The following is a 26165-nucleotide window of genomic DNA, read 5'->3' as shown; positions in this document are numbered from 1 at the left end:
ATCATCCTTTGGCTGAGAAAGACTTCACTAGTCCTTCTGTTTGGGTTTTTCCAACAGCTTGATTAAGCCAGCCCCACTCATCTCCTAAAATTGAGGTCTCCACGAGCATGGGGTTTTGGGGTGCAGGTGAGGGTTGGGGTTCTGGGGCTGGAGGAGGGGGCACAAGCACATGGGTGTAAAGTGGGCAGCCAGCAGGTGGGGTGTGGCCCAGAAAAGGGGGCAACATGAACTTCCAGATCTAGAAGCTAAAGCTACTCCCATCCCATCTGGAAGGTGGAGACAGAAGACCATGGTGGGGAAGGAGGAACTGTCCACTTGGAACACAATTCTGCTCAGCCCTTGGCCACAGCCATTGCTTATATACTCTGCTGCCAAGCCCAAGGGGTTGACCAGATTAGGAGTCTGATAGGAACTTGACCTTTTAGGGGCTCAAAGATTATTTCTGTCAGATGGCTTTCTCAGGAGGAAAAGAACCCCAAGAACCACTCCCTGATCTCATGTCTCATTGATTCAACCAGTCAATCACAATGGAATCTGAAGTTTGTCTAAGGACGAAGGGTCAGCACTTTATCCTTATAAAAAGATATAAAAAGACAGCTATAGACAGCTATGCTGCCAAAGCCCCAGGCACATGAAGGTAATTCAACAACCCATTAAATTTATTATGGTACTGGGAGGTGACAAAATTGCCTTTAGGGCCAAAGTCTGATAAAGAAGAACAGAGCTCTGTTTTAGGTCTGAAATTATACACGATGTCAGCACATTGACAGGAGCCTGGGAAGTAAGACGTTGCTTTGAAATTCAGAATGCTGAGTAACTCAACCTGTTCAGACCTTTCTACTTTGTCATGTCTCTCTCTCTCTCTCTCTTTTCCAAGCCAGGTTCTGAATGATTTAAATAGCTGGGTTGGGATTATAAAGGATTTTAGCTGTGGTTTTGTGTGTATTTGTATGCATGCATGTGTATGTATTTATGCGTGCATGTGTGTGTATTTATATGTGTGCATGTGTGTGTGTGTGTATGTGTGTGTATGTTTGTTTGTGTGCCCCTTAAATTTGGTGCTTTCATTTTTTATGGTCTGTTTTACAAAAGAGAAATTGTCCATTGCTGTGCCAAGAGGCGTCTTTGAAACAGCAGTGAGAAGTCAGAAGAGCTGGGAAAAGGATGTTTGGCTTAATCAGTTTGGGGACCAAGTCCAGTCTGAATACTTATCAATTTCTAGGCCACTGTTTTCCCAGAGTCTGAGCCATGACCCCTCTCTCCCCACATCATTTTGTGGAGCAGGTTGTCAGAGGGAGGGAATCAGACAGGTATGCCCTTTCTGGGAGACTCTTGCTTCCTACCACACTTCACTGTCCTCAGCTGGAAGGAGGCCTTTCTCAACCCTTCTTGGCCTGGAAGCCTCTGTACTGAGAGGTTCAGGAAATCCAGGCAATGATTGATGGTTTGTTGGTGTCAGCAGAGCAGAGGAAAAGCTTCTTTTCAGATAGGAGATTAAGCTCTTTTCATTTTGGGATCAAAAGCAAGAAGAAAGAGATGCATTTCATATGCAATCTGAATTCTTTTCAAGAGTAACGCCCTCCTCTCACCTTCCTCTACCCTCACTGTGTTGGAGTGGCACCAGGAGTCCGTGCTTCTGCCAGCTGCGATTTCTCCTTGTACCCGCTGGAAGCCAACCAGGATGGCCGCCGGCCTGGTCCTGCCGAGTCCCATCCCTTGTTGATGGGCTCCAGGGAGCAATTGGCCCTGGGCCTGGCAGCCCACCTGACCTCCCTGCATTATCCGCTGTCTGTCACTTGTCATCGGGTGAGTCTGGTTGCAATCAATTCACGCAGGCTCCTGTGGGAACACGTCTGGTAACTTATCATGTTGCAGCCTGTCAAAAGTCTGACATGCTTGGGGCAAACGTTTGCTTTGTGCAACTGCTATTTCGAGGGTGTGTGATGTCGCCGTCTCAATAGCGTATGTGCCCAGAGACAACAGCACTGAGAGAAAGCATGGTTTCAGGAATCCCAGGATCTGTTATTAGAAGAATGACCATTGTTAGGTAAATAACTCAGGGCACACGGTACGAACATTTGAGCAGGAAGGACCGCCTAGGGTTTCATGTCAGGTCTGGGGTGGGGGAAAGTTTATGCCGCTTTCTTTTTTTTTTTTTTTGCATTAGATTCCTGAATTCATTTCCTCAAAGCTTCTCCCTCCATGAATCTAGAAAGATTTCATGGACAACCTGCCATCAGGCTGAAATGATAACAAAACCTGGATTAGCACACCATTTCCCTAATAAAGTCACATAAACTGTTTTTAAAATTATTATTTCCAAGTCTGTGGCTATATTTTCTAGTCAATTGCCATTATAAATAATTTACCAAGTACAAAGGAGCATTCTGTATTGACTGATTTATTTTAAATCCATAGCCTAAGGAAACAGAAGAGACCTTTGCTCCCTCTCCATCAGATCACCTGGCATAAAACAATGTGTGTGCTTGGGTTTTAGGTGATATTTTTTCCCTTGCATGCAAACATCGAATGCTTTGGCTGAGAGAAAGCAAAACCTTTACAAAGCCCTTGGTGTTTGGATGGTGAGAGACTAGTGGCCCAGGCACCCTGGAGAGCAATAGGCAGCCAGCATCAACTACTAGACATTTGAGTAACCAATCTCAGACCAAGAGCACCCAGCCAACCCAATGGCTGAGTGCAAAACTGCCCAGTGAACCCATAGACTTGGGAATAATAATAAAAAACTTAAGTTCCTACATTTTGGGCTGGTTTGTTACACAGAAAAAACTGATACATCCTCCAATGACTTAGTTTATATCAATCTAGAGGCCTTTGTCGGTCCTTATTTGCCTCAACATTTCTGTCTGATTTGAGGTCATCCGTTCTGCTGAAAATCTTTAAAATGGATACTTGCAGGGTGTTCCAGAGTGGTCTTACTTACAACAAGAGTTATCTTAAGTGACTCCTTGGAGATCTTCATTTACCTAGGCATCTCTATTAATGTGAAAGTAAATAACCTGTTAATCTCTGTTAATCAGGAAAATGGTGTTAGAATGTGGTTTCTCCATCTACTCTTTGGTTATCTGGCTAAACCTTGCTACCAGCAATGAGCCAGCTAGGGTAGAATAAGCCTGGCCAATTGAAGGTTAATAACTGGGAAGTAGGTCCTAGCTACCTACAGTAATCACAGAGTTCATCAGAGAAGCAGAATAAATGGGATGTATGTGTGCATATTTCTATATTATTTTGATTTTTAAATACACATAAACACGCACACACTCACAGAAAGACAGAAAGAATGACTGACAGAGATTGTGGAGGCGGGCAAGTCCAAAATCTTCAGGGTAGATCTGAAGGCCGGAGACCTAGGGAAGAGCTGATGGTGCAGTTCCAGTCCAAAGGCTGGCAAAATTCCTGGGGGGAGGTGAGTCTTTTTTCCATTAAGACCTTCAACTGATTGCATTAGGTCCATCCACATTATGAAGGGTAACTGCTTTACTCAAAGTCTACTGATTTCATGTTAATCACATCTAAAAAATACCTTCACAGTAACACATAGATAACGATTGACCAGATATCTAGGTACCAACTAGGCCTAGCCAAGTTGACACATAAAATTAACCATCACACTACCGTTGTTGCTGATTAGATGACTAGACTTTCTTATTCTTAAGAAAGTCACTATTGTTTCTGACCCAGTAGTCATTGTCCAGGACTCAGTAGCTAGATATAATAATGTGTGTGTGTGTGAAGACTGTGAAATGGTTCTGATCTGGGCAGATATGCTTTGTGACTAACGAATCATGCCAAACATTTCTCATATTTGCTTCCCTCTTTATTTCTCACTGATTGATCCCAGATGGATCAGAATTTTATCAGAAAAGTCATCTAAATCAATAAAAATTTACAGAAACCACAAGCACTGTCATGATAGTGTCAGGGATTGCAAAGATGTCTTGAGGGTCCAGTTTCTTTTTGAATTATAGTCAGAATTACAGTGATGCCACCAAGAAGGAATAAATGTGTCAGAGATAGAAAATGTGATTTCACAATCCTTTGTTTACAGGTTTTAAAAGTCTTTGTCAGTTATGCAAAAAGCCTCTAAAAGTAGGACCAAAAACATGGGACACAAAGACTGGAACAAAACAAATGAATGTGGTTAATAACAGATATGTGGACTCTCAAGGATATTAACATACATAAAAATTCATCATGAGAAATAATTACATTCCCTATTGTGGCTCACCCTCTAATTCTCCTGGGCCCTGAAAAATAATGGGAAGGTTAACACATTTCTCACATTTCTAAGCATGTTATTATTTCTTGCTTACACAAAAATTGCATAAAAGCAATCATTTGGAATCTGGGAGTAGATGACATATACTAGACTCGGATAAAAGCTTAACCAAAATAGAAAAGCAATCTGGCACTGCTGACAATATTGTCACAAAAATATTACATCTTACGAAGGGAATTTCTCAGAATTCAATAACAACATGTTTAACAGCTAAATGGAGTCATTTGCATATTGTGGCAAAGTAAAAATACAATAATCTCATTTTTTGCCGTCTAATAGGATTTCCTAGGGCTGGATGGCTGGGAAGCATAGTCCCATCCTTGCAGTCTGCGCTTTGCTTTCTGTTCACCCTCTGGGCTTTTTCTTCTCCACCAATTCTTTTTCTCCCTTTCTGCTCTACCTTTATTTTCATTCATTCATTCTTCTTCTTCTTCTTCTTCTTTTTTTTTTTTAGAGACAGAGTCTCGCTCTGTCACCCAGGCTGGGCTGGAGTGCAGTGGCGCAATCACAGCTCACTGCAGCCTCCCCTCCCGGGTTCAACAATTCTCCTGCCTCAGCCTCCCAAGTAGCTGGGACTACAGGCACACACCACCATGCCCGGCTAGTTTTTTGTGTTTTAGTAGAGACGGGGTTTCGCCATGTTGCCCAGGTTTGTCTGGAACTCCTGAGCTCAGGCAATCCACCCACCTTGGCCTCCCAAAGTGCTAGGATTACAGGCGTGAGCCACCGGGCCTGGCCTTCATTATTCTTTTTCATCCTGCACTCCCTTCATTTATTCCTTTCCATTATTTTCTTATTCACTAAAAGAGATTCCAACTGACTGCCATTAACCTATTCCTAAGTATTAATAGAGGAAATGAAGGATCATTTCTCATCGTTTTCCTTGTTAGACCTTCTTTTTTTTTTTTTTTCTGAGATGGAGTCTCACTCTGCTGTCCAGGCTGCAGCGCAGTGGTGCAATCTCAGCTCACTGCAACCTCCAACTCCCAGGTTCAAGTGATTCTGCTGCCTCAGCCTCCCGAGTAGCTGGGACTACAGGCGCATGCCATAATGCTTGGCTGCTTTTTGTAGTTTTGGTAGAGATGGGCTTTCATTGCGTTAGCCAGGATGGTCTTGATTTCCTGATCTCATGATCCTCCCGCCTCGGCCTCCCAAAGTGCTGGGATTGTTACACCTTCTTTTACCTGCAAGTCTGCCATTATTATTGTTGTCATTACTATTGCTATTTCCCTGGTTACCTCTTTCCGGGCCAGGTCAAGAGAAATGGTGGACTGGGCCATTTCCTAGGAGGTACAGAAACATCCCACCAAATTCCAGAAAAAAGAGGATAGTACAATTACTGAAGTTTTGTGTGTGTTCGTGTGTGTGTGTGTGCGCGCACATATGAATTTTGGTTATTATTTCCTCTTATTTTGCCTGCATTATTTGGATAAATGCTTTAAGTCATCAGGACCAGAATGGCATGGTGGTTGAGAGACAGGGATCTGACATTAGCTTATCTGGGTTCAACTTCATGCTCTCTCATGTATTAGTTTGAGCCCATAAAAACTTACTTGATTTTTCTGCTCTTCAGTTTCCTTATCTATGGAGTCAGAATAATTATAGAACAGAATTTATAGTACTGCTGGGAAGATTGAATAAGATAATGAACTGAAAACATTAACACATTGCCTTGTACATAGTGGACATGGCAAAGGTGACTCTCACTCCACAAACCTAGGTGTACAGGAAATAGCACATTTCTTTATTTGTGAATAAATTAGCCTCTTATTAGTTTGTAATTCCATCTCACATACTCTATTTGGGACATAAAGTCCCTCAGGGTGTTTTTAAGGTTCTGAGCCCACATGATGAGCCAATGCACTGATGGTGGCCCCTGGTCATTATCATCTGCTCAGCCAAGTACCTGCTGGTGGAGTCATTGTCCCTCCCACCCTCAGCTCTCAGGTCAGGTTCCTTTTTGAATATAGAATCTTGGGAGAAGCTGGGAACCACTGTCCCTATGATCCCATTTTTGCCAATTCTTTCTTTGAGGTGTCACACCCTGGAAGGCAGAAGATGGGCATACCATTGTTCTGTCATCCGCATGCCTCACTCCTCTCTAGTCTTGGGAAATCTCTCTCTCTTTTTCATTAAAATCAGGATCAAGCACCTCTCTGCCTCCTGCTTCTTCCAAGTCCTGGTTCTCTTCTATTGCTCTGCCAATCCTCTTTCCTCCTCTGAGCTTAGCCTATTGAAAACAAGATGAAGACATCTTGCAAGCATAGTGAGCCCTCCAGCTTGCCACAGACCACCCAGGAAGCAATAAATCATAGAGCTTTCTTCCTGTTTAGGTAGCTGGGGAGGGCAGAAAGACCCCAGTAGTAGTGAGACGTGAAGCTGGATGGGCTTCTGGTTTGGGTGGGGACTTGGAGAACTTTTCTGTCTAGCTAAAGGATTGTAAACACACCAATCAGTGCTCTGCAAAAATGGACCAATCAGCACTCTGTAAAATGGACCAATCAGCGCTCTGCAAAATGGGCCAATCAGCAAGATGTGGGTGGGGCCAAATAAGGGAACAAAAGCTGGCCACCCCTGGCAAGCAGTGGCAACCCACTCGGGTCCCCTTCTACGCTGTGGAAGCTTTGTTCTTTTGCTCTTCACAATAAATCTTGCTGCTGCTCACTTTTTGGGTCCGCACTACCTTTATGAGCTGTAATACTCACTGCGAAGGTCTGCAGCTTCGCTCCTGAAGTCAGCGAGACCACGAACCCACCTGGAGGAACAAACAACCCCGGATGTGCCACCTTTAAGAGCCCTAACACTCACTGTGAAGGTCTGCGGCTTCATTCCTGAAGTCAGAGAGACCATGAACCCACCGGAAGGAAGAAACTCCAGACACATTTGAATATTTGAAGGAACAAACTCCGGATGCACCAACTTTAAGAACTGTAACACTCACTGCGAGAGTCTGTGGCTTCATTCTTGAAGTCAGCGAGACCAAGAACCCACAGGAAGGAACCAATTATGGACACAGTAGTAGTACAACAGAAAGAAAATGAGAAAATATCTGGGGAAACCCCAGAAATTAATTTCTAAGTGTTATCAAGCTACATTAAGTGTTATTCAGATATTAGGGTTTTTTTTTCTTTTTAACACCTTGCTGAAACCGTGCTTGGCCTGATTAGTACTTTTCTCTTGGCATTATATTACATAACTTCAGTCTTAATTCATTTTATGCTGCTATAGCAGAATGCCTGAGACTGAGTAATTTATAAAGAAAGAGGTTCATTTCGCTCTAGATTCTGGAGGCTGGGAAGTGCAAGATCAGACAGCTGCATCTGGTCCACTTCTGGTGAGGGTCTTGTATAGCATCACAACATGGCAGAGAGGCAAAACAGGAAGTGTTCATGTAAAAAGGACAAAACATGAGGTATGACCTTGCTTTATAAAAATCTGCTCTCTGGAGAGCTAATCTGGTCTTGTGAGAAAGACATTAATTCATCTTAACTGGCCTAATCACCTCTTGAAGGCCCCCACCTCCCAACATGGTTACATTGGAAATTAAATTTTAACTTAACTTTTGGAGGGGAAAAACCACATTCGAACCATAACATTTTCCTTCTTAAAACATCATCATCTTTGCTATGACTCAGCCATCTTATAGTTACCTCCTATATCCCTGGGTGCTAGTTCTGTGTATTTCATGGAATTTTCTACAATCTGTGTCATAGTGTTCCTTGGGGTTCCACATTCTGCTCTGAGCTCTCTTCTCTTCTCACCCTACTCATTTCCCTGGGAAATTGTACCCACACCTGTTATTGATATTTTGATGACTTCCGTATCTGTTCTTCGGCTCTGTGGTACATTGCAAAGCCTGGCCAGAAATATTTGTTGCTCCTCCTGTCAAGAGGTAGAGTTGATTTCTCCAACCATTGAATCTGGCTGCCTTTGGGACTTGCTTTGAAGAACAAAATGCAGAAGTGATGCTGTGCCAGTACTGAGCTTGGACCTCAAGATGTTTTGCACACATATGCTTTTGATCTTGGAACCCCTTATCCTAGCCCAGTGAACTGGGCTGAGCTGATGATCAAAGACGCCTCCTTCACCCTCTCTGTCTACAAGGCCCTCTGAAAACACCTGGTCCTCTGGTGATCCATCAGTTAACTGGTAGGTTCATAAACTAGCTTAGCCCAGATTAGCCAGCCTGGTCCAGATCCTCAGAAGCACCTAGATGACTTGAAGTTACGAGCAATAATAAAACATGCTGTTTTTAAGACACTAACTACTGGGGTGGCTTGTCACACAACAAATGTTAATTCATACAAGCTCAAACATATCTTCTGAGCTCCCTGTCTTACAAGGCTGGTGGCCCCTGGACATCTCCAACCACACGTCCTAAATTCAACATGCCCAAAACTGATTTCAACATTCTTCCTCATCCCCAGTCCATACCCACTTCCAAGCAGAGCTGATTCTTCTTTTGTCTTTTTTTTTTTTATCTTGGCAAACAAACTGTCATCTGCTCAGAAACCTGGGCAGCATCCCTACCCCCAATTCCTTTCCCCCCATATTCAATCCATCACTAAGAGCAGTATTCCCACTTTTGAATAGCTCTCCTACTTATCTACTTCTCTCTCCCTCCACTATTTTTTTTTTTTTTATGGTATAGAATATTATCACCTCTAGCCTGGTTTTCTCAAGCCTCCAAAGTCATTTTCCTACCTGCATACTTGCCTTAACTTCCATTTTTTATTTCACAGGATATTTTCAAAATATAATTTTAACTATGTGAATCACCTGAAGAAATCCCTGTAATGGTTCAAATTCTGTCATAATGTCCATGAGCTTCTGCTGGACTCACAGTCTTGACTTTAGTCCTCATATAATTGGGAAACATTAAAAATTCTTGAATGGGAACATGTCAGTACCAGGGCTCTGCTTCAAGAGAACTGGTCTGGGAGTTGTACTGAGCATGCCTTATGGGGAAACTTTGGATGTAAGAAGAGAAATTAAGAAGGCCTTTCATATATCCAGTGAGAAAAGATGGATCTCAAACAAGACCGGTGGTAATGGGAACTTTCAGTGTTTTTTGAAGGAAAGTTTTAGGAGGATGAGATGGATACCAAGAAGAACTTCAGGAGTATATTATTCAGGCTCTGTTCTGACCAGGTGTCAAGGGAGGGAAAGGGCCCGTGATCTCAAGTCTGGCCCACAGATATGAATGAAAGCATTGTTTGAATAATAAAGTATGGAGGAGAAGGAGATTTATGGAGCAAAGAAATGGTCACAAGACAACTAGGGGACACGGTGCTGGAAAGGTGGTTTGGGGTCAGCCCTTCTGTGCGTGCGTGGCAGCTGGTCGCTCAAGCGCATTGCTCAGCTTTTTCCTTCTGCATCTCCGTATATGCCATTTTTTCTACTCAGCTTCCTGATCTATTTATTAAAACAATACTTCCAAGATCTTTCTCACGTGTCTCTCTTCTGGTTGCTTATTTACGTAATGAATGTTGATTGCGTGATCACTATATGTCAGCTCTAGGGCTACTGTAGTAAGCTGAGCTCTCCCAATGATCCCTGCATCTCTCGTTAAGTATCACTTATCATAACCCTGTATTATGAAACTCAGCCCTCTATGACATTCAGCTCTACAGCCAATGATAGTAGATCAGAATTACAAGTTTGGCAAACTCTCCCAGTACACTAGATCTTAAGTTCATCTTTGTATTTCCCAGAGCATGCAGTAAATATACAATAAATATTTGATGAATTAATGAATCATGCTATAAAATATTAAAATAGGTCTGGAATGATAACTTTTATTAAAATGATTACACTATTTTCTATGTTAAGACCTAGAGATAAAGTAGAATGGAGAGTCTCTGAAGTTCATTAGCAAGTGAAAGGAACCAGTCAAAATTTCATTAGTGGAAACAGACATGCATAGTGACATAGATCACCTTGCCCTGATTTTCCTTGTGAAAGTTCATTGATATTTTATGGTAGTAATTTGTTGTAGTGAGAGGTTTAACTTTTCTGCCCCCGATAGTTACATGTGATGTGATTTGAGGGATGCACCCTGATGCCCCCGCCTTCTTATCTACCCACTGGCAGATGTTTGAGATTTCACTGTCTCCAAGACTCCATCCTCTCAGTGTAAGGCTTTGATCTGTGCTAAATGACAATATGCACAGGCGGGGCCACAAGGTGAGAATGAAGGGAAGGGCTTGGAAGAAAACATTTGAGTTCATCATGAAATTCAATACACAGTCTCTGGGCGTTGAAGTGAGTCTTTTAGTAGGTGGCTAAGATGCCTGGAGCAGAGATGGGCGATAGATGAAATGTCTTGATAATAGAAAAAGAAATTGCTAAAAATTGCCACTTAACTCTCCTATTCCTCCTTGTTTTTCTATGCCCATCTCTCATTCTTCCTTTCCCCAGATCTTTCTTATGAAAATAATATATAATCAGGCCTTGCAGTTGTCATTTATTTATTTATTTTTTTGAGACGGAGTCTTGCTCTGTCACCAGGCTGGAGAGCAGTGGTGCAATCTCTGCTCATTGCAACCTCCGACTTACGGGTTCAAGTGATTCTCCTGCCTCAGTCTCCCGAGCAGCTGGGATTACAGGCGTGCACCATCACGCCCAGCTAATTTTTGTATTTTTAGTAGAGACAGGGTTTCACCATGGTGGCCAGGATGGTCTCGATCTTCTGACCTCATGATCCACCCATCTCGGCCTCCCAAAGTGCTGGGATTACAGGCATGAGCCACTGTGATCGGCCACAGTTGTCATTTTAAGAGACTGGTTATTGCATAAATAAGTACTCAAAAAAATATTCAACTTGGTCTTATTTTTTGCATTTGTTTTGTTAATATAGACATTAAAAAATTGACAAAGCCTTGTTTCTGTGGCCCACTCACCAGATAGTGGTTTTATCATAAAGAACATTTTATGGTAATTGTATTCCTTGTATCAACCTATTTTAGCAAAGCTCATAGTGTTATGTGCGTCCATAGTGAATAAAAAACTCATGCTCCACAAAATTCAGTCTTTGAAGAATATATAAATACACTAAGGGTATTATTTACATACGACTTAAGAAAGTAATAACTCTTTAGAATGTGGGCAGAATGAGGGCAGGAATTTCTATTTTTGCCCTCTTTGTATCTTCTGTGTTTAGAACAGTTCCTGGTAGAGTAAGAGTACTCAATGAATATTTTTTAAATGAATGAATGAATGGTATAGCTTTTATGGGGTAGCCTCATGAAAAATACTCTGTGTTGTGGGCACTGATGCAGAAGCCCGAGCTCTGGTGTTAAATCTCACTTCTGCTACTTACTCCACTGTGGGCCCTGGCATAAGGCCCTTGGTCTCTCTAAAATTCACTATATTCATTTAATGAATGACTCTTGTGTTAGATCATAAACTCTGTGAAGCTAGAGACTGGATCTGATTTGTTCCCTACCTATCACTGCCTAGCATAACGCCTGGAATATAGAAAGGGAGAAAGTAAATTATCTCTTGAGAGAATTAACTCATTTTGGTCATCTTAGTAAAGTTTTATGAGGACTAAATGAGAATAGTTAAATGTAAGTGTTTTAAAACCCTATGATGAATTTAGATGAAGAGGGAGGATCTTGTATCAAACTACCTTTCTTGTAGACAACAACAATAAATGTTTGGAAAAACCTTTTAAAATAGTTATTGGAAGGCATTGGAGAGCAAACAAAAGCAGCCAAAAGCTGGAGGGAATGTCATCTTTGAAAGGAGGAATTGCAGGTGAGGAGGAGGAGGGGAAACAGCCCCGAAAGGTGGAGGCATTTGGAGGACACCACATGCTAAGAGGAGGCCAGTGTGGTGGGAGAGGGGAGGGAAGCTGAGATATGAGGCTGTGTAGGCCAAGAGGAGTTTCCTAGTCTTTATCCTAGGTGCCAAGGAAAGCCACCAAGAAGTTTAAGCAGCTGCGGATGGCGGTAGGGGTGGTTCTTGTTTTGAAAATATCTCCTGGCTGCAGCTTGGAAAAGTGCTCTGATGCAGGGTTCGTTGAGCCAGCTGATTGAGCAGCCTATGCAACGGGATGCATCTTGCCTTCCTTGTCTATTGCTGCATGACACATTATGATACAATAACACTCACTACTCTGTCACAGTTTCCACAGAAGTCTGAGCACAGCATAGCTGGGTTCTCTACTTGGGTCTCTCCAGGCTGAAGTCAATATGTTGGCTAGGCTGTATTCTCATCTGGAGTTCAGTTCATCTTCTAAGCTTATTCAGGTTGTTGGGAGAGTTCGGTTCCTTGTAGTTGTAGGACTGAGGTCCCTGCTTTCTTGCTGACTGTTGGCCAGGACTTGCTCTCAGCTACTCGAGGCCACCCTCAGCTCCCAGCCACAGAGCCTTCTCAAAACACGACAGGTGACTTTTTCAAAGTTAGCTGGAGAATCTTTCCCTAGTCTGCTCGGAAAGAATCTTAGAGAAGGTGATGTATCTTCCTAGGTCTAGCCCAAGGGGAGGGGAGTACACAGAGGGTGAACAGCAGGGTGTGGAAAGCCTGAGAAGCACCCTAGAATCTGTCTGCCATCATTTCAACATGGTATACGTTTAACTATTTCCAGCGCCCAGCTCTGCCTTAGGGGTGAGACCACTGATAATGAAACCCTTACTGAAAATGAACTCTGTTCTTTTCAGTAAGCCCTTTGGATGGAGTCCTGTACAGGTTACCTGCAGCCAAGCAGATGTCCTTCTTTCTTAGTGGTACATTTCCTTGTAGAGTAATGAGCTATGACCACATAGGTTGCTTTTGTTGGGGGGAAGGCAGCATTCATGACAATAGTTTACTTTATACAACTGGCTCTTTATCACTTTGGCAAAATTTAACCTTTATTTGCAAAGAAGCCACTCTAGCTGAACATAGGGGATTAAAATACTTGTTTTTCAATTTATGTATATGGAAAAAGTTCTAAAAAATACAATGCTTTGCCAAAAACTGCGGTGCTTGAAAAAGTTACAATAGCTGGCTTCTGTTTTTATAATGTAATTTCAACTGGATTTCCTTTAGCCAGCCTAAGTATGTTTTGGCTTACACAAACTCAGATTGCTCTGCGTTTTCTCCCAAAGAGATGTCCCTGCTGCAGTCTTCCTGGCATTCTATTTGATTAAGACACTTCCACGGTTGCTGTTCCTTTGACTTTTATGGATGTGAGAGCAATTAAAAGAAAATTGACTGACTCACCTTCCACCTCATCTTTCTTTGACTTGTTTGCTTCTATTTTCCATTCCATTTATTATTGATAGAGTGCTTATTTTCATAGCTTCTGCATATTTTACAAAACAAACAAACAGCTCCTCCTCCTGGAAGAGGGGAAGGGTGCCAGTTGCCATTAAAGCAGCGGTCACTCACTTCCCAGCCGGTTATGCATCCCCCATGTCCCTTGGGACTTGATCCGGAAGGGAGCCAGGAGTAGCGTGAGGGGGAGGAATCAGAGGAACAGAAGGAGGTGACATAGGAGAGGGAAAAGCTGGCAGCCAAGCCTGGGCATGGAAGGGGATTGGGTGGGAGAGGGGGTCTCCTTTAGTCATTCAAGCAGAGCACCCCAAACAACACTGACAATGGTGCAATGTTCAAGGTTACAACTCTCCCTTGGTTAGCTCCGGGGGATTAACTTCAATCTCCTGGGAACTCTCAATTTGCAAGGTCTTTTTTTTTTTTTTTTTTTTTTTTTTTTTTTTTTTTTTTTGCAAAAGAAGGGCCTGGCAACAGGCCTTCCTTTGACATAGGAGAATTGGAAATGTTTCTTTTTTCCTCTAAGTGGTAAGGAACAAAAGGGAACAACATCATTAACTATACACTACCTAGACATGCCCAAATCATGTATGTTTGTGAATTTTCAGTAATGCCTGTTGCCCTCCCCACTCCCCACTCACCCCATTGCTGTCTTCCAAACACATAATGTGGCCCGAAATACTTGAAAGACAAAGCTGCAGTGGTGTATGTTGACCCTGGCCCTTGATGCCTCCACAGAGTTCTCTGAAGTAAACGTGTGAGCTGAGAAGCCCTTTTCCATGGGCTATAAATCTCTGTAAGTGCTGCTGGTTCTAGTCTCCGGTCTCTGCTGGAAGCCACAGCTGGGGGGGAGACACTTCCCAACTTTCACTGCTTGGCAAGGGTCAGAGATCACCCCTGGAGCTGTCTCTTCCCTGTGACCCTGACACATGGCAAATGGCACTTTCTCTAGGCAGCAACCTGCCTCCGACTTTCTCACCAATACCTGGAGACTTCGTTCCTCAGGCTGACGGCCAAGTGGCCCTCCGGACCCGCCGGGCTGCCAAGTGGGAGCAAACACAGGATGTTATTTCTGTTCTTAGAAGACCAGGTTCACACACCACAGCCAGGAGTGTGGGAAGGGAGAGGAAGGGCCTCCTCTCTGGCATCCAGTGCTGGCCCCAGTGGGAGTACTGTTTTCCTAGTGGGAGTGAATGGGTTGGTCTGAGGCCCTGGGATCCTACCCCGTCCTCTAAAGGAGAGAAGGCAGCCCTAGGGCATTTGCCAGACCTCAGGGAAGTGCTCACTTAGTCCACAGGGAGGTGCTGAGGCTCAGCTTGCTTTGGGCCAGATCCACCCAAATACCCCAGGGCAAGCAAATCCTCAACAATCTTAAAATACAAACCCATAAATAAAGTTCTATTGGCAGCCTGCTCCATTAAAAATAAAAACCCTCTGGGAATGACTTTTCAAGGCAAATGCTGGAAAATGAGCTTCTAAAGGAACGGAGCAGAGGGGAGAATCAGACAGTGCCCAGCTCTAGACCTGGCTGCAGGCTTGACTCCATGCGTCTCGGATTTACGCTGCCCAGTTTGATGTCTTCTGGAAGCAGGAAACAAGTTGGAAGGGTGCTGGGCTTGGGAGTCAAAGGTGGATTGTGGGAAAGCCAGTTTATTTTATTTTAATTTTTTCAACTTTTATTTTAGATTCAGGGGGTACATGTATATTGCTTGCTGCTGAGGGTGTGAAGCACAATTGAACCCCTCACCCAGGTAGTGAGCATAATACCAGATAGGTAGTTTTTCCACCCTCGACACCCTCCTTCTCTCCCGTCTAGGAGTCCCCAGTGTCTATTGTGCAAATCTTTATACCCATGTACACCCAATGTTTAGCTCCCACTTATAAGTGAGAACATGTGGTATTTGGTTTTCTATGTCTGCATTAATTCGCTTAGGTTAATGGCCTCCAGCTGTATCCATGTTGCTGCAAAGGACATGATTTTACTCTTTTTATGGCTGTGTACTATTCCATGGTACTATTCCACTATTTCTTTACGCAATCCAACACTGATGGGCACTTGCTATTTGTCTTTGCTATTGTGAATAGTGCTGCAATGAACATATGGATGTGTGGGTCTTTTTAGTAGAACGATTTATTGGGAAAGTGAGCTTAATCTTTTGTTCAACAAGCATGTATTCAGCACTTCTGTATGCTGTCATATAGAAGGAACATAAAAATAAAGATAATAGGATCCTTGCCCCATGTAGCTCACATTCTAGGTGGTAGAAAATAAATAGGTAAACAAATGAGACACTTTAGAGAGTGGCATAACTCCCATTCCAGGGCTAAATTCTGGTGGTCCTTGATTTCCACAACAAGAACGCACACAATGGTCCAATTCCCCCTTTGAGCCGCTCCTAGACAAGTGTTCCAGTTCTCTGTTTTCCCCACCTTGTTAGCTTAAGAGACCTCACGTGTGTCTGCCAAAGCTTCTGTACCTGATATTGTTCTCTTGAGCTCCCTTGAACCCAAAGCATAAACAGAAAGGTGTGGGTGCACACGTACTTGACCACACGTACTTCTCTGTGTATTAACCCAGGTTTAATTTATGTCATGTGCATATACCAATGTGCAGAATATCTTTGGGAGTCTCTCCTATAAAAACCCATGGAATTATTTACTTTGGTCTCGGTTCCTTTTTTGCAGCAGATTACCACCTAAGAAATCCAGATTGCATGTTGGTCATGCCTACATTTAAGAATTTCCAGAGATGGCTTCCCCAGCTCTCTTGGTTGCTGCCCTCCTAGGACCAGTTTACCTTCTAGGCAAGATGCTCTTCCTTCCGTTGGAGCCCCCTTTTCCTGCAACTCATTTCCTCATCCCCATTTCTTGTCCTCCCTGGAGATAGAGAGCAAATGGACAGCTCCTCTTCATAAGAGTCCTTGGTGGAATCCATGATTGGTTGCCCCTGAGACTCTTTTTTTCCAAACTAAACAGCTCTACTCACCTTTGTCTTCCCTGTCTTCCCTCAGGGGACTCTACAGAGCAGCACAGCCAAGCAGAAAGGAACAGCAGGAAGAGGCCCCTGCAGCGATCAGAGATGGACAGCAAATGGTGCAAACCCCACCAAAATGCCAGCAGCCCCAGGCTCCGCAGCCCCACACTGGGCCATCTCTCGCACAGGCTCAGCCTCTGAAACCAGCAACATCCAGAACAGCAGTAGCATTTGTCTATCTTTGCCACTGGGTCAGGCACTTTCATATCATTCTCACAACAGCACTGTGCAATAGACATCATGATTCCCATTTTGCAGATAAGGGAACTGAAGTTGGGATAGGGAAGATGACTTTCCCAGAGCACCTGGTACTGCTGACATTTGAACTCAGATCTGATTCCAAAGTCAGTTCCACAACTGAACAATTTAAAGCAATGGTTGGCCATTTGCTATTTGGAAAGAGTCTTTTCCTTCTAGGTTCTGTATGTTGAGCAACTTTTGATAAGGAAGAAGATGTCAATACTAGAAACTTAAATATAAAGGGAAAGAACTCCGGAATAAGGATAAGAGATGCCATTCACGGAGGATCTTGCTGGGACCAAGAACTTTATCTACATTCTCATTTAATACTCATGATGTCCTTACAAGATAGACATTGCTATCCCCATTTTAAAGATTAAAATATCAAGGCTTCCATTAATTAAGTAACTTGCCAAGTTCAAGGGCTTCCATTCCTACTCTGGAGGGTCTGCCTCCAAAACTCTCAATCACTACACTTAATGCATGAAAGCTCATTTCACATGGAAATGTATCACTCGAGACACACTTTGTCATCATAGTCCAAATGACACATACCTAGTCTGTAAAGATTTGCTGATCATGCATTAGCCTTTAATGCCACATGTACAAAGAGAAAAATTAGCATGAACAGACAGCACTAGTTACAAATAAAAGGATCATGAGTCACCATATTTCTCAATCTCTGATACTCCCTGAATGATAAAATACAAGTCTTGTAGTGAACCTAGGAAGCTTGTCATTTTACCTTGTCATAATATACTACAGCAAAAATGTGCCAGACCAGGGAGCAGATCTGACTAGACTCTCAGCTTTGACACTGACTAACCATGTGAACACAGCTAAGTTGTATCACTTTGCCAAACACTGGTTTCTTCTTGGATAAGACTGACGTAGTAATATTACATCATGCTATTAAATGTGTCATATTATTGCCTAATAATAATAATTTCTATCTTGGTATGAATGCCCACTGCTTTACTCTTCTGAAGAGATAATCAGAGATTATTATAAAGATCAGGTGATGTCATATATGTGAAAACATCTTATAAGCTCTTATAAGAGGCATGATTACGAGGATGGTGATGAAACTGTCATAGCCATTGTTTCACCATTGTCACACCAAGCCAACTGCCCTGAGAAGCTGTGAAATTGAGGCCCCAGCAGGGGCCAGACAAGAGGCCTAGACAGCAGCTGTCTCAAAGAACAGAGCCTCAAATGGGACTTGCGGACTGCAGTTCTCAACCTATTTCCCTTTGAAGTTAAGTGCATGTTCTTTTCAAGTAAACATTGTATGAACAATTTAGGATGGTTTCTAATGCATCTACCCTCGGTCAAAATCAGGTAATAATGAAAAAATGTATTCCACTTGTGGCTTGGCCCCATTTCTGTTTTTCCTGTTTCCTCCCCCTTCCTCCCCCACACTTGCCTTCCACATGTTGGTCCATCTGTTCTAGGTAGGATGAGCCTGCTAGTCAGGGAGCATGTTTTTTCAGCTTTCTGGCACATATGCATGGAACCATCAGAGAACGGAGAAATAGACAGGCCCAGACCATAATGCAAGAAATACAAGTGACACTGCAGTCCATGAACTCACCTATGGTGTGTGACATTCTGCCTCTCACACTGAGCATGGATGGAGGGCTGGGTGCTGGGCATGCGCACGCCTGCTATGGGAACATTCATAGCCCCTGAGGCCAGAGAGACCTGGGTTACAATCCTGACCCTCTGCAAATTAGCTTTGGGATGTAGCTACCTGATTTCCTTGGCTTCTGTTTCCTTCTTTCTGTGTGATGAAACCTGGCTTTTCCAATTGCTCAGATAATTGAGTGAGATAACAAATGCAAAGTGCCTGGCAGTAATTGTTCTGAATGGGTACTTCCCTCCTCTAAACCCTCTACATGAAGCTGCCCTTGGTAGAAATGTGCACTGCTTTCCTCTTCTGAGGAGGTAAGTCATGTACGGTCTTCATTCAGGTCTTCGACGTACCTGCCACTATAAGAACACAACAGATTGGGTCATCATACAACGTAGATATGTATCAAAACATCAGTTTGTACCCCATTAATATGTACAATTACAATGTGTTCATTAAATATATATGTATAGAAAGACAGCTGAAAAATATTAGGTTACAAATTTATTTTGGCTCTTTGCATCATTTGACTGTGAATAATATTGCTGGCATGTGGCACATTACAGTTGCTGAATGAACAAAACAACATGTTTGTAGACTGTAGAGAAGAAGCATTTCCATAAAGGGAATAAATGTATACTTGACTCTCTGGATGGGGAAAGAGGTGTCTGGAAGGAGGCTAACCAAAGTGCTATCTCTGGATATGAGATGCTGTTTAGTGTACTTGTTTGAATTTTTAATAATAAACTTATATAATTGTTAACAATAACAAAAGAATGAGTGGTAGAGATTGAATGTGGGCATTTACAGAGAACTGCATGGCAGGCGTTGGTTTTGATGATGATCTGAAATTGATTTTTCTATCTTCCCCATAAGTCTCCTCTATGACTAATGTGGAGGAACACACCTTATCATCAGGGCTTGGCCGACACAGAAGGACAACTCTCAGAGGGTGTGTGGGCCTGCTGGGGAGTAGGGTGGTTAGAGGTTGACCGTCGCGTGGTTCATGGCAATGAAAAAATACTGTGCTGCCACCGCATTAAACAAGATGAAAGGGTGGACTGCCATCCTCCCAGTTCTACAGCGTCGTCAAGGACTTTGCAGAAGGTGTGAATCAGATCATTATTGTCCTCTTTTCCCCTTTAATTTATCCTTATTGATGTTATAAGACAAAGTTGTTGGCAGGGCAGTTTCTTATTCATTGTTGATTATTTTTTATTTGATTTTTAATATTTTAATATTTTTTATTTTAATCCCTCATAAGCATTGCAACCCTTTCTTGCTCCCTGGCTGCCCCATCCTTACAGGAATGAATTTAATTCCAAGCACTAGTACCTGCCAAATTCAGGTCGTGGGCAGCCTTCCCTCTTTGGACCTTTGATGGGAGGACTGTAGTAAGGTAACCTGGTGCAGTTTCACTTTTTTTTCCTCCTTGATGCTTTTCCGACACAAGGTTCTCTGTCCACCTTGGCTTTATTTTGCCATGTAGTGCCTCACGGGGAGCTCAGGTCCTGCACTCAGGCCCTCACCTTGGGGAAGCACAGAGCTTAGGAGGTAGGTAGGAAAGGGAGGAGTTTTTCCTCTGATTGATCACCAGTTTTTTCTTTCTTCTCTTTTTCTTTTTAAGACTAAGCAACAGCCATGCTATGTGAAATATGGGCAGTTCTATAAGCCACAGCCATGCTATATGAAATATGGGCAATTCTATAAGCCACAGCCATGCTATGTGAAATTTGGACAGTTTTATAAGCAGCTACGCTACTCTGCTTGACTTCTTGAGACTTTGCAACCAGTTGCAAAGGAAGGACTATCCTCTCCCAGGTGGCAGAAGAAAAACATTCTCATGAAAGTACAAAGACTACTCCATCTTTTTCTCTAATATGATCATTTTTCCTCATTTCTGCGAAAGCCAAATTATCCTTTTGACTAAATGAAACAAAGCATCGATATGTTTCATTGATTATAATTTAAATCTGTCTAAAGGACTAGTTGGAGGAAGAGGCAGTCTTTTGCAGTCCTTAAACTTCAGCAGAAGCCACAGAATTAAACTATTTAAAGCTGACTTGTTCAAGTATTTTTCAAATAATTATTTTAAAATTTCAGAAAGAAAAAGGTATGTCCTTTTATGGAATCTATTTTTTAGGGCACATATAACATAGTGGGTCAAACACCCATTGGAGGCCATACTGTTAGGTTGGGTGCTGTTCTCTGTTATTTCTTGGGCAAATTACTTGACCTCACTATGACTCAGTTTCTTAACCTGTAAAATGAGATAATAATATTACCTACCTCACATGTTATTGTGAAAATCAAATGTAAAGCATGTTAAAACTCTGCCTGGCACATAGTAAATGGTAAGTGCTCTATAAGGGTTCATGATTATTGTTATTATAATTATGGAAGATAACTAAGAGAAAAAATAGCCCTAATAAAAAAGTTCACTGAACTTTTTTGGGTCACCTGGAAAGATCTTTATAACATACCACTAAAAAAAAGTTAGTTATGAGATACTTGGCTTTTGGTGTCCTAAAAGCTCCTGATGAAGGACAAGAGAAGAAGAAAGAAGGATAAGTGTAGCAATGTTGTTTAACATTTTTTCCATTAGGAAGAAGACAAGGGGACCCAGGAGTCTAGGGCTGTAGAGGCCTAGAGTTTCATGGAAAATGACACTGGCCAGGTTATGATTTCAGGGAAGTACACCCAGGACATTAAAACCAACACACAGATCAAATATGAGCACTGTATCCTGGCAATAGAAACAAAGGTTCTTTACTTGAAAAAGCCAACAAGCAAGTGATTTGGGCCTAAGATCCGCAAGACTAGGTAGTAGTTCTCCAAACTTGCTACCTGGCTCTCCTATTGTTCAAATTCTTCATATTGTTGCTGATTTTCTGTGTACTTATTAAATCAATTATTGAAAGAGGGGCAGTAAAGTTTCAACCATAATTCTGAATTTGTCTATTTCTCTTTGTAATTATCTGAGTTTTTGCTTTATGTGTTATATATTTGGGTATTTTGAAGTTATGTTATTAGGTGCGTACGTTTTTAGGACTGCTATGCGATGTTGGAGATTTTCCTCTTTATCTTATGAAATGACTTCTTTATCCTTGGTGTTATTCTTTACCAGGAAATCTACTTTGATAATAATAATAGAGACACTCCAGTTTTCTTTTGGTTAGTGGGAACAAGGTATATATTGCTCCATTTATTTGCATTTAATGTATTTGTGTCTTTATATGTATTTATGGAGTACTTGCTCCATCTAAAGCATTATTCTTGGGCTTGGGACAATAATTGTAAAGTGGGGAATGACATGGAAAAATTTTCACTTTAGAATGATTATTCCAGCAGCAGATCAGAGAGGGGAATGGGAAGGGACAATATTAGGAGGATTAGCGCCCACTGGAGACTGGTATAATAATTCAGGCTGGAGATCACAGTGGCTTGAACTAAACTACCCACAGTAGGAGAGAAAGAAATTGATGGCTTATATTTAGGCGGTAGAATCATCATAATTCTGTGACTGAACGGAAGTGGGAGGTAAAGGAACAAGGCATCAGAGTTAAAGACAGTGATGCCTTTACTGAGATATGGGACATTAGAGACAGAACTGTTCAGTTTGAGACAGCTAATGAGACATCTAGGCAGAAATTTCAAGTACACGGTTAATAGGCAGTTTTGAAATCAGCAGAGAAGATTGAACTAGAGACTTGGGAGACTTTCCCTCAAATATAGTAATTGAACAAGTTGCAATGACTAAAACTATCCAGGGAGAATGTGCTGTCTAATCAGTGAGGGGAAGAGGAGACGAAAAGAGACGGGATGAGGAAGGAAGAGGACTTAGGTCAGAAATAGAAATAATAAGTGACAAAATTATATTTATAGATACAATGCAAAACAAGGTGGAAAGAAGTTCAGAGTTTATATTAGTAACAATTAATACCAAGTAAAACTCAGATAAGTTAGCATAGGTTCTCTAAAACCAATTTCACTAGTACCTCTTATATCTACATACTGTCATTGATCATTAGAGTTTTGTTGGTTTTATGTGGATATTTAATAAGGTGAGACTTGAGACATCACCCATGGCAGGGTGGATCAATGGCATATACCTGAGATACGTGCCTTTATTGGCTCTATGACTCAGGCTCAAGATGCACCCACTGGCAGCCACGCGCATCCCAGGAAGACTTGTTAGGCTCAAGAAACATGCTTTGAAGAATCCACCTTATCACAGCAGCCCCTCATCTTCCCAGCCCACTTCTTCCTTTCAACACAGCCACTCTTGACTCCCAGAGTCTTTAAATGCTGGTCCTTCTTGACCAGCACCTGGCACGTGCAGACATGCTTGGAAAGCTTGCTAGCCATCAGATTCATCCAGAATACAGGAAGTGTGTAAGAAAGTGACATAGTGAGACTGAAAATGATAGCTGGATCTTGGATATACAAAGTTGCAAACGAAACATTGTAATCATGAGAGGGACATGTCTTCAGGCTTAGAAAGATCACTTAGGTAGCAGAGTAAAGGATGAATTGGTGAGAATTGAGATGGAGGGATGGAGACTGGTCAGAAAGATTTTTAACAACCCGATATGAAACAATAATGCTGTATTATTATTTTATTTGTACCTCTACAGGGCAGTAGAGATGAGATTATGGGTTCCAGTCATATTCAGGAAATAGAATAACAGAACTGGTGCCTGATTGGCTTGCATGATGAAGACAACAGAATAGTGGAAGATGACTCCTTAATTTTCTTCTTGGGCATATAATGCAAAACAAGATGGAAAGAAGTTCAGAGTTTATATTAGTAACAATTAATAGCAAGTAAAACTCAGATAAGTTAACATAGTTTCTCTAAAACCAATTTTACTAGTACCTCTTATATCCACATATTGTTATTGATCATTAGCGTTTTGTTTGTTTTATGTGGATATTTAATAAGGTGAGATTTGAGACATTACCCATGGCAGGGTGGATCAATGCATATACCTGAGATACATGCCTTGACTGGCTCTACGACTCAGGCTCAATATTCACTGAATATTAATATTTAATATTTTTCCCGTTAGGAAAAATATTATTCCGTATTTCCTAAAATATGGAAAAATAATAATTTCCAATATTCTTACCTACTCTTAGAAAGGACTTTTCTCTCCTGTATGAATTTGTTTTACTCCTACCTTCTATGGAAGTCACCATCGCCATAGGCGTGTTCTGCAGCTGCAGCCCAGCCAAGGCTGCACAACTCACTTTCCATCTCTTGAAATCCCCAACAATGGGTCCTAAAGGTTCCTAAATTTTAGAGGATTCAGGCATCCTTTACTGGAGGCAATGAGGCCAATATAATGGGAAGCCAACAGACTGTTTTCTAGACCATATAATTCTAAAAAAAAAAAAAAAATTTGGTAAGTTCATGCTACTTGAACTCAACAGTGAGATGCTACTTGACTGACAACCTTATCTATTTTCCTCTGGATGAGTCTGGTCTGAGTAACAAAAGATTATTACAAATTTCGTGTTTCATTGCCTTTCCTTGTCTAGGGCAACATTTGGATAGATACATCAAAATTGTATCTGTCTTTCTCATCTCTGTCAGTAGGAAGATGTGGACAAGCATGTTGCAGAATATGTAGTCATCTCAGAGTTAGCTTTTCAGTTCACACACAATATGCAATCTCTCTCACCTCATTTCTCTTGCTCTATACACAATTATTTTCTTTGAACAACCTTAAAAGTTAGGAGGGACAGGTTATTACTATTATCCCTGTTTACAGATTGAAAACTGAGGCCCAATGTGAAATAAGAAAGGAATAGATTGGGGGTCGGAGCAGAAAGACGCGATGTTGGATATGACAAGTTTGAAGTGCCTTTCCTGATGAAGACACCAAATAGGCAACTAAACATGTGGACATGAAACTCAAGATGTAGACTGGCATTGAAGATACAGATTTGGGAATCATCAGCTTTTCAGAGTAGTGAAGCAGAAAGATAGGAACATGCAAGTGTGAAATGAAGCAATTCACTACACTTGTGTTTTCATCTAAAGTAGAGGTAGGAAACTTGTGGCCTATAGACCAAATGCATCACACAGACATGCTTTTAAAAGGAGTGATATTGGAATCGTGTTTTAAAAACTGAGAAACATCACATAGAAACCCAATTTTCAGCACTTGTTTTGAAAGCAGAAGCTCTGGCATCATAGGTCATGCTCTCACATCTCAATATTATGAAGGAGTTGAGTCACTTTTGTCACCTTTAGACAGAACATTCTCTTTTGCTTTGCCACAGTCCCAGCCACTCCTTATTGTATTACTGGCCTGCATCACTACTTTGTCTTTCTGTCCTGCAGGTTTTTGAGTTTGTGACCATCATCCACAGCCTCATTTGGTCAGATTGGTCCAATTCTGGCAGTTTAAGTTCTTTTTTAAGGTACATCCCAAAACTTAGCAGCTCCATAAACCTTCTCCAGCAATCTGAGCCCTGAGAAATGACTCCAATCATTTAGCCTCCTCATCTGGTACTTAGAAAAACCGTCTTAGGATGTTGATGATCTTGTTTGGATAGCCTATTTCCCTACCTAGTCTCAAAGCCATTTGCGAATGGCATACAGTGACTGCATTTCAGCTTGTCCAGCATTAGCATAGAACTCTGCATAGAACTGATATTCAAAAAGTGCTGTGTGGTAAATAATTGAACAAGTGCCTGCCATTCAGTTTATAAAGCTCCTTACATTCATTTTCTCCTCAAAGAGTCCAAGGTGACCCAGCTCTTAACAAGACAGCCAATACTCCAGCCAGGTTTTTAGAGATCTTTGAGGTCCTGTCAGCTCTCAGCCTCATTCTATGGATCCCCTAGAAGTGTGATAGTCATTTGTGAGCCATGACAGAGTTGAAGGTAGGACAGTCTGACTATCACGTGTCAGGGTAACATCAGGAATAAACTTACTGGAGGTGGCAGAGATCACTCCTGATTCTCCTGAAAAAGGCAACAATTCAATTCAATTCAATAACTATTACTTGGGGCTGAACATGTTCTGGAGACTATGCTAGACCCTAGAGCTATAGAAACAAAGTAAAGAGAGCAGAGGCAGCTCTGACTATGGGGAGCTTCAGGGTGGGAAAGAGGCCCTGGAGAACTAATCATAGCATCAGGAATATTAGAATTATCATATGCAAACTATGTCGACCATGTAGCAATCATATTTAACACAATAAAAGTCAAGCTCTAACATGTATGTTAGAAATGGAAAAACATATTTAAAGGCCTTTCAGGTCTAAAAAGTAGAACTTCTGGAAAGTTTTCAATAAATTTAAAATGTAATGGATATGTATAACAACATATTAAACCCAGATGAAGAGCAGTTGGTATACTGAAAGACAAAACAAATTAACCAGAATGAAGCACGCAAACATAAGAGATTTATAACATGAGAAGCTAAGATGTGGAGAATAGACCAAGAAGATCTACCATATGTAGAATCAAGGTTTCAGAAAAAGAGGAGAGAGACAGTGAGGCAAAGGCAATATTTATAAAAATAATGCCTGAGGATGTTCTAGAACTGATTAAAGATGCCAGTCCACAGATTGAAGTAGACTAATTCTAGGTATGACAAATAATAATAAATCCAGTTTTAGACCAATTTTGTTGAAATTGCAGAACTCCAAAATATAGAAGCTCTTAAAAGCAGCCAAAACAAC

This window comes from Symphalangus syndactylus, chromosome 19, assembly GCF_028878055.3.
Source record: "Symphalangus syndactylus isolate Jambi chromosome 19, NHGRI_mSymSyn1-v2.1_pri, whole genome shotgun sequence".
In the NCBI taxonomy this organism is placed as follows: domain Eukaryota; kingdom Metazoa; phylum Chordata; class Mammalia; order Primates; family Hylobatidae; genus Symphalangus; species Symphalangus syndactylus.
The sequence above is the reverse complement of the archived record's forward strand: the minus strand, read 5'-3'. Positions refer to the sequence as shown.